This window comes from Chaetura pelagica, unplaced genomic scaffold, assembly GCF_000747805.2.
Source record: "Chaetura pelagica isolate M959 unplaced genomic scaffold, ChaPel_1.0 scaffold343, whole genome shotgun sequence".
NCBI lineage: Eukaryota > Metazoa > Chordata > Aves > Apodiformes > Apodidae > Chaetura > Chaetura pelagica.
The window spans coordinates 1,272,440-1,281,485 of record NW_009952873.1 but is presented as its reverse complement, the minus strand read 5'-3'; positions in this window follow the sequence as shown (position 1 = coordinate 1,281,485).

Genomic DNA, 9,046 nt, shown 5'->3' with positions numbered 1-9,046 from the left:
GCAGCCTTTTTCTTCTGGGGTCTCCTGCCCTCTGCAGCTGTGAGCAGGAGTCACTCCCTGACCCTAAAATACAGTTAAGAGAGTAAGTGTAGGTGCTCTTTGCTAGAGGCTATTCCAGTCTCCTACAATGACCATGCTCAGCTGCAATCAGCTTTGTGTGGAGGCAAGAGGTCTGCTGTGTGATGGAGAGACTTTCCAGAATGGTGAAAATCTCCCCCCTGCTGGAACAGGGCAGTTGCTGCTAAATACCCTCTGTGGCTACATCCTCAACTGGGGAGCAGTAGGATGCAGCATAGTGCCCATGGGTGCTTATAGCTTTTTCAGGAAGTGACAACACTTGAGTCTGAGCCAGGAGCTCCAGGAGAAGCTGGTAGGATGTAGCCACTGTGCTTAAACCCACCCGCATGAACCAGCGCTGATTTCCCTTGGGGAGTATCTGTACAGCCAGCTTCTGGTGCTGGCACATCCCAGCTCCCAACACACACAGCATGGGGACCATGAGCTGTTGTAAATGATCCTGTAGGAGTGTGTAACCCCTCAGAGAATGCTGGGAAGTGTTTCAGAGCAGTCCTGAAGCAGCAGCGTATTTCTGGTCTATAAAGCCTTGAGAAAGGAGGTGGCTCATCATAGCACGTTGTTCAAATGTGACAGTGGTGCTCCTGTTCATGACAGCCTCCCAGTGACCCTACGTGGAGACACCCATGTACTCAGAGCACTTGCTGAGCACCCGCCATATGTGTGCACACAGTGTGGCTGAGCACGACTCAGTCTCTCCCCTGCCTCGACATCCTGATAGCATCACCAAGTCTGCTGCCCTGCCTTCCCACCAGCTCACACTCTCCAAGCTCAGCTCAAAGACAACAAATTCATAAACTAGTGTCATAGGAAGGGTGCATCCCATTCATCCCATGTAGTGCTGCACATGGTCCTGTGCTCCCCATCCCTGGGGCCAGACCTTCTGCTGGTCTCTCAGCCTGAGGATCAGTAGCATAAAGAGGAGAGAAGTCACCTGGTGATTAAAGCTGAAGTCAGTCACTCTTGGGGTGGGGTTCCCTGCCAGCTCACCAGTGCATCTTGATTAACGTTGCTTTAGATGTGTAACCAATTTGTGCTGGTCCATGTGGCACATGATGTGTCTTGGCTCTGAGCAGCAGTGGCTGCCAGGCCTCGAGTGCATGTGTTGCATTCTCCAGCACCATGAGCTGAGATCACTCCCTGTCCCACAGCTAGTCATTAGGGTGTTTACGTCAAAAAAATGGCAGCTGCAAAATAGACAGGAGGAAACACTTGAATTTACAGGCTTGATCTTGTAAAGCTGAAAGCCAAATGCTGAAAGCTGCAATCATAGTTCATCACAATTAATCTCAGCCAGTCAGAGACACGCTGTCTTCCCTTGTTTGGTATTTGTAAGCATAGCTGAAATTTCCTACTCCACTTTCACTTATTTTTATAAACTGGATAATAAAGGAAACCACTCCTTATATACATGTATGTCCTTTGAGAGGGACATCTGTGTTGAAAACAGATGTTAACCTCTGATCTCTGCAGTAGTGACCTTTTGCTAGACCTGCTTTTGCCTCTGCATCCAGGTCATGTAACCTCCCTCCCCTTAAAAGAAAACGGAGAGTTATGCTGACAGGTGATGGGCAAAGGAGTCAATTCTTGGGCCTTAAAAGCATGGAAGACCACATTTTTACAGCTTTATTGGGGCAGCCTAGGTCTGAGGTAGAACAAATCACTGTAAGTGGTCATTTTTAAAAATCTTGGTAAAAGAGCTCAGTTGCTGGAAGAGGTGTTCGAAGGGCTGTACCATCCAGGTTGTTCCACCAGGGAAATGGAGAAGGAATGGTCCAGAAAATAAAGTCCCTTCCTTGGTGGCTGCGAAAATCCCTAAATCTCCAATTCCTTTTTCTGTGTGGTGATTCTGTGACCTCAGGCTTTGGGTACCAGCTGAAGGGCAGGTGCAGTGCTCGGTGCCAGTGACTCCTTCATGAGAGCCACTTCTGTGTTTTTCCCATGGTGTGTCACTTCTTGGTGACTACCCCTCCCTCTCCTTTCAGCTCACCCAGCAGAGAGGATCCATGCATGGATAAGGGTGAGATGCCCCCCTTACCCCTGTGCTGAAGTTTGGAAGGAGATTCGGCTCCTCCATGCTCACCTACAGTGCTCCTGCCTTTTGTCTGCCCCCTTGCCCCCTCAGCACCTCCCAGCTTCTCTCTCCCACCACAGGCAGTTGCTTGAAATAATCCCCATGAAGCCTCTTAATTCTAAGGAGCTATTTAGGGAACTGTGTTCAAATCCCTCTGAAATCCTCTTTTTCCTGAGGGCTGCAAAACATGAAATAAATGCCATTGTGCCCACCCTCTGTTGCAGCAGGGGGGGCTGAGGGGGGGTGATGGGAAAGGCAAGGCTGCTCCATTGCTGCTCAAGTGCCACTTGCCCTGGAGACACAGGTGTGATCATCTCACCCCGGAGAAGGGAGCTCTTCCTGCTGCCGCTCTCCCAGATGTGCTCCAGCAGCTGGCAGCTGCTCACACAGCACGTGTGCAACGTCCTCATCACGACACTGATGCCTTGTGGCTCTGCAAGGCCTCAGCTCGCTGCCTGCCACCTGGCTGGTGGTCCCTCCACAGCTCCATTCCCCCATGTGTTGGGCAGCTGAGCTTAGAGCCGGCGTCCTTCTGGCTAAGCAACCTGTCCTTACCCCTCTCCTGTCCCAGGAGGATTGTCTCAGGATTAAGGGGGTCCTGGATGCCTTTGGTGGGGATGGTCGACTGGGGAGAGGGTCTGCTCCACTGAGGGGTGTGTCTGCTGTGGCTTTGCTTGTATTGAGGGCTGCCAGCCCATCCATGGTGGTGGAGCTTGCACCAAGCACCCTGCCTGCTTTCCTCAGGAGCTGAGCACCAGAAACGTGGTGCTCAGAATTGGATGCCAATGCTGGCGTTGGAAGCCACATGGTGGGCCCATACAGCACAGTTTTCCTCTCCTGATGTCTGATCTCATCTCTGTATAACTTCACCTTTTGATCAGACTGCACCTGAGCAGCTCAAAGGTAGGAAGAGTAAGCCTGGAAATGCTGAAACCTGCTGATGACACCTGGGAAGTGAGTGTAAGGTTGTTCTGGTCATCGCACCCTTACAAAGCCCTTGGAAAAGGAAGAGAAGGGATGTCAAGGGAGGGCTGAAAGATGGGGGCTCCCATGGGGGCTGGCTACCATCCCACCACCACCATCTTGGCCACTTCAGCAGCCCTTGTGTCAGGTAACTGTCACTTCATCCTCCCTTTTCTTCTTCGAAGCCTCTAGCTCACCCCTCTTACCTTCCCTCTGTAGTGCTTGCCCTGCCACATCCCAAGAGGTTCAGACCCACATGCAACTATTCAACTGCTGGATAAAGACTTCAAAGCCTCAGAGCCATGCCCACGGGGGAGTTCAGGTGGTAACCCCTGAGTAGACACTTGGGGGTGGCAGGGGACAAGGGTGGCATTTCAATGTTCCCACTGCAGCACTGAGGCAGCAGTGCCAAGGGCAGTGTGGGGCTTCTGCCAAGCACCCTTCCCTCATAGCTGTGACACTGTCAGCTGGGGAGTGTCAGTGTCCAGAGACCCTCAGGAGAGGTTAGTTCTCCCTAAACCGACACCTCATGACTGTGACACTGATGGAAATGCCTCCCAACAGCCTGGCAGGATGCTGCTGTGCTACCAAAAAAACAGCACCAGCCTTCAATTTGGGACCTGGGCAGCCACAGCCCCCAGGCTTGATGCAGCCTGGCCACAGGGGCAAAGCCATGGCCCCTCACAGGATGGCAAATGTCCCTTCCAAGGCCCCTGGGGACCAGCAGCCCTCACCTCCTCACCTGCATGTAGACCCATGCAGAGCAACCATTAAAGGGCTCATCCTGGCTGTATTCATGATCCACAGGAGTTTCTCCACAGACTTCTGAAGGAGTCCAGATGTTTCTGCTTCCAACTGAGAAAACTCAACCCAGCAGAAGGTATCTGAGTCACTGGTGTAATGATAACAGAGGGCCTCATAGCCACAGCACGGGGCAGGTCACAAGCATGCAGAGCACTCCTACCAAGACGTTGCACCTCCTGTGAGCCCAGGGGCTGCTGGCAGAGCAGGGCATGGCTGCCTGGGTGGGTATTTTTCTCCCTTTGGAGTCTGTGGGTCTCAGAGAAGGCTCTTGGCCAGCTTGCACTGCATTGTGCTGTTCGGGAAAACAAATACCTCCCTCAATGGCACTGTGAAGGAAAGCCACCACAAGTTTTGTGCTGATGCTGCTGGCCTTGCTTCAGACAAAACCTGCCCCATATTTGTCCAGGAATGAGGCTTTTCAAATGTAAACTCATTCCTTGCTCTCAGCCTGGAATGTGCTGCCTCCCCCTCTGCTCAATGGCTCCATAGCTGCCTGTACAGACAGGTGGGGTGTCAGCCCTGGGCTGGCCCTGAGGGACAAGGGGCAGGACACTGGGGCACCTGGGCCTTGTGTCCCCACACGCAGGCAGCACTGGCCTCACTCCCTGCCCATCCCCAGAGACCCCTCCTGCCTATCAGCTGCAGCTCATCCTTGTCTTCATGGCTGAGCCCAGCCACCCACCATCCCCTTGTCTGTGCTTCCCCCTGCGGCACATGCCAGAGCTGGCTGACATGTCTTTAAAAATAACTCTTTGCTGGGGACGAGGACAAGAGATGGAGAGGGATGAGTGCTTTTGGCAGGAGGGGGACAACATCTCCCTCCACCTCTCACTGCCCTCCCCGTGGTGCCACAGTGTCTTGGCCAAGTGACCACTATGGGACCAGCCTGTGACTCAAACCCTTCAATGCGTTTTTGAATCACATTTCATCCTGCAGGATGGAGGAAAAGAGAGCCAGCATCTCTGTCCCCTCTCTGCACTTACTGCAAATGAAGGGATGACAAATTATAGTCCAAAAATCTTATTTGAAAACAGCTTTTCTGCACTCTGAGGGGAACTTTAGTGTGATGCTGCTAGAGGAGCTGCGTGGCAGAGCAGCTCTCACAGCCCCAGCCACTGTGGGCACCTGGGCAGCAGCAGCCAAGGCTCAGCAATGGGCTCTGGGCTCCGGCAGTGGCTGCATGGGGTGGCACTTGGACAGGGAGCAAGAGGGGGGGGGTGACAGGAGGCTCTGCAGCCCAGGGTATAGGAGGTGTCCTGTGGCCAGACATCTGCCCTGGCACTGCAGAGCGTGTCTGGCCACTGGGCAGGTGCTGCCATCAGGCTGTGCCAATGGATTTTCAGGGGTTCCTGGATGATTTGAGCTTTGGAAAGAAACAGGAGTCTCTTTGGCAGGAAGAGAGAGTCTGTGTCAGCCATCACTGTTTCAATGCAAATGTACTGGGTGAGCAGGGACCAGCAGACCTCACCTCCTCACCTCCATATAAACCCATGCCCTGCAGCAGGTCCAGAAGAGTTTGGGTCCTTGTAGATCCCCTTCAGAGATCAGGAGTCAGCAGCAGTGAGGAGAAATCACAGCTGGGGCTTTCTGAAACAGCTTTCAGCCCCACTTGCTGGCTGACCAGTCCCTGCTGCCTTAGCTCTCCTTTACCTTCCAGTCACAGCCTGTGACCCTCTGCCTACAGAAGGGATTCCCTCCTTTGCAACCAATGGGCCCTGTGGCCTCTGGCAAGCTTCTGCCCCTCACCACCAGCAGCATCTACCCAGGTGAGACAACGTGATCTTTCTTCCTTTGCACTTTTCCCCTTTCTCCTTCTTCCCACTGTGTTGATAGCAGACCTGTGTGAAATGTTAGCAAACTGCTGGTTTTGTGGTTTGTATATTTTTAACTGGCATCTTTGCTGCCTTTCCCTCTGCTAATTATTATAGCAGTGTCTCTTCCAGCAAGTCGACAGATGGCCAGGGTTTTATCTTTGAACAAGATATTTAATAAGGGCTTCTGCTTTTCCTTTGCACATTTCCTTCCTGGCGACATGTCCTGAGCTGCTGGGTGGGTTGTCCTTTTCACTGGGGATGACAGAAGATATGGGCTGAGGCTGAAGGCCAAGGTCAGATCCCAGGGGAAGAGGGTTTTCTTTCCCTTTTTAAAGGGAAGATAATTCTGCCTGAATTCATGTGGCACTTACTGAGCAACTCTATCCATCCCTACAAAAATATGTGATGGAGAACCAGTCCCCACAGGAAGATGAGAAGGGCTGTGTCAAATGCTGAGTCCTACAGGGCAGATCCTAAGTGCAAAGAAAGCTGAAAGTGCTGAAAGCAGCATGCTGCCAGCTCAGGCTGTGTGCCAGCCTGTCCTCTGGCTCACTGCCATCAGGTGAATGGTTTTGCTGTGGCCCACTGGTTGCAAAGGAAGGAATTCCTTCTGTAGGCAGAGGGTCACAGGCTGTGACTGGGAAGGTATAGGACAGCTAAAGCAGCAGAGACTGGCCAGCCAGTAAGTGGGGCTGATTCAGCTGTTTCAGAAAGCCCCAGCTGTGATTTCCCCTCACTGCTGCTGACTCGTGATCTCTGAAGGGGATCTACAAGTTCCCAAACCCTTCTGGACTTGCTGGAGCAAGAGGAAAGTTTTCATCTGCATGATGTTGAAGACCAGGGAAATAGGAAGATGCTTTGGGCATCAGCTTCTTTGTGGCAATGCCCCAGGTGGAGGCACCATCACCAGGTTCTGGTGCAGTCAGGCTCCCTTCAGTGACTGTTTTCCCTGTTTTTAGCAGGCTTTTTCTGTACTTGGTTTTCCTAAAGAGTTTTCAAAGCCAAGTGTCCTGGGGAAATGGTACCATTAGCACTGAGCTGTTTGGCCATGCCTGCCTCAGCAAGAGGGTTAGTGTAGGTCTGGGCTCCCTACATGGCAGGGATACAGCATTGCTCACAGCTCTGTTTCTCCCTTCTTTATTTCCCCCTACTTACAAAGCTGAAGAGGGTTTTGGTGGTGTTTCTTGCCTTTTGCTTGCATAGTTACAACAGCTTTACCATCAGCTGTCCCAGCTTGCTCCTATTCCTGTCAAGGCTGCTTGTCCTGCTGGGGAAACAGCCTTGCTCGTAGCATCCTGGGAGGGCTGGTGTCCAGCTCCCTGTGGTCAGCCCCTGGCTGGCAGCCCTCCCATGCTACACCCTTGTGTTGGCATGGCCTGCCTGCTCCAGGCTTAGCTGTTCTGGGCTTAGCCAGAGCTAGCACAGAGATGACTCCTCAGAATATACATGTATATTTGTTCTTTTCCCGGAGGGAACACATTGCCCTCCTTCTCCTGTGCTGTCCAAATACTTTGCTCCAAGTTTTTTATGAAATATAGTGTGAGGGAAGGAAGGGGGAAGGACATCCCCTGTCACAGGCAGTGGCAGGAGACAGAAGGTTGTGGAGGCAGCTGTGAAAGGGACGTACCAGCAGTGAGATGGTGGCCATGGGAGAAGTGAGAGTCCCTGTACCAATGGGCTGCACGTCATGAGGAGGAGCACTTAGGGCACCTGCGGCTGCTGCCAGCACAGAGCCCTGAAAAGCCATCACGTTTCAGCCCATGTCACCCTGGGTGGCTTTAGTGGCCCCTGGATGGACACCAGTTTGCAGCAGGGTGTGGGCAGGGGCTGCCCTGTTCTCCCTGAATTAACACTGGGAAATTTGTGAGAGGTGCAAAGAGGGGCAGCCAGCTCAGGGAAATCCTGAGCGTGCAGCCAGGAGAGTGGAGGAGGCAATTTCTCATGCTGAGACACTGTATGAGTCATGTTTGATCAGGAAGTCTACAAGGAGTCAGCGTGAGGCTTCTGCACATTTGAGATAAAGAGTTGAAATGTACTGAAAAGTCTATAATGGGAGGAAATAGGGAGGTATAGATAGAATATCAGGGTAAGCACACTCCACTTTAAGTGTTTTTGCTGCTACAGCCAGGTTTTTTTGTGTTTTGGTTTTTGTTGTTGTTGATTTTTAAATGAGCTTGATATTATTTGGGAATCCCTACTCTTTGTGAGGAGGAAGGCTTAGGAAAACAGGACTCCTGAAGTCACTGATGACTGTGCCACATTGTCAGACCCCAAGGCTGGAGCATGGGTGTTGCATAAAAGAAGATCCTACCCTACATGTTTGAGAACATTCCCAGCTTATAGATTAAGGCAGAAAACACAACTCCTCCATCAGTTTTTAACTTCAGTTGCACTCATTAGCTGTAGGAAAGATGCTCCAAGACTACCCAAGTGTGCAAGAGGTCCTAAACTGGTTAAATCCCACAGCCCTCCTCACCAGTCATCCTCATCCTTGTGACACCTGCTTTTTTTCAGCCACCTTTCTTAGGTCAGGCAGGAGCATGTTCACAATTCTGGGATGCTAGGCGCAGGAGCTGGGCAGTGACTGACCAAGGGGCACCTTTCCTCCAGCAGCTGGTGGTGACAGGAAACCTGAATCTATGTGGAACAGTGAAGCCCAACTCAGCTGTGCCTCAGGCACTCCTGAGGCACCAGCACAATCCTTCCAGAGTCCCCCAGATGAGGGGGAAAGGGGCCCATTGTGCCCTGTGCAAAACAATGACATTGCAGGCACTGTCCCCGGTAAGGAACTGTGACAGGGCAGTGCTGGGTTTGTGGTAACCACACTGCTCCCTGAAGGCTTCACTTTTTGCCTTGGCTTTGGGATGGGTATCTGACCCCAGGGACAACGTCTGTGAAGCATTAGCTGGCAGGCCGTGTAGTGCTGAACTGTGGCAACTCTTCTGCATCTTGCTTGATGGGGGGATTGGTGAAACCCAGTTACAGCAAAGCACTTGCAAGATGTGCTTAATTTAAAGCCCATTTTTAAAGTTTCAGAGAAAACTGGCATCTTGAAATGATCTGTGGAAAAGAGCGGCATATTTTTATCAAATCTGAAAGCACCACATGTATGTTATTATGCATACTGTATAGATAGAACAATGTTCAGATGCAACATGACAGTTGTGGTATATGCTTTTTGGATTGTCATCTCTTTGTACCAGCACTACCTGTATGTGTCCGTACCATACGCATCCCAAAGGGACCTGCCATCTTTTGATTAATTACAGTATCTGCACATCGGAGCAACTTCGGAGTACTTCACATAGAGACAATC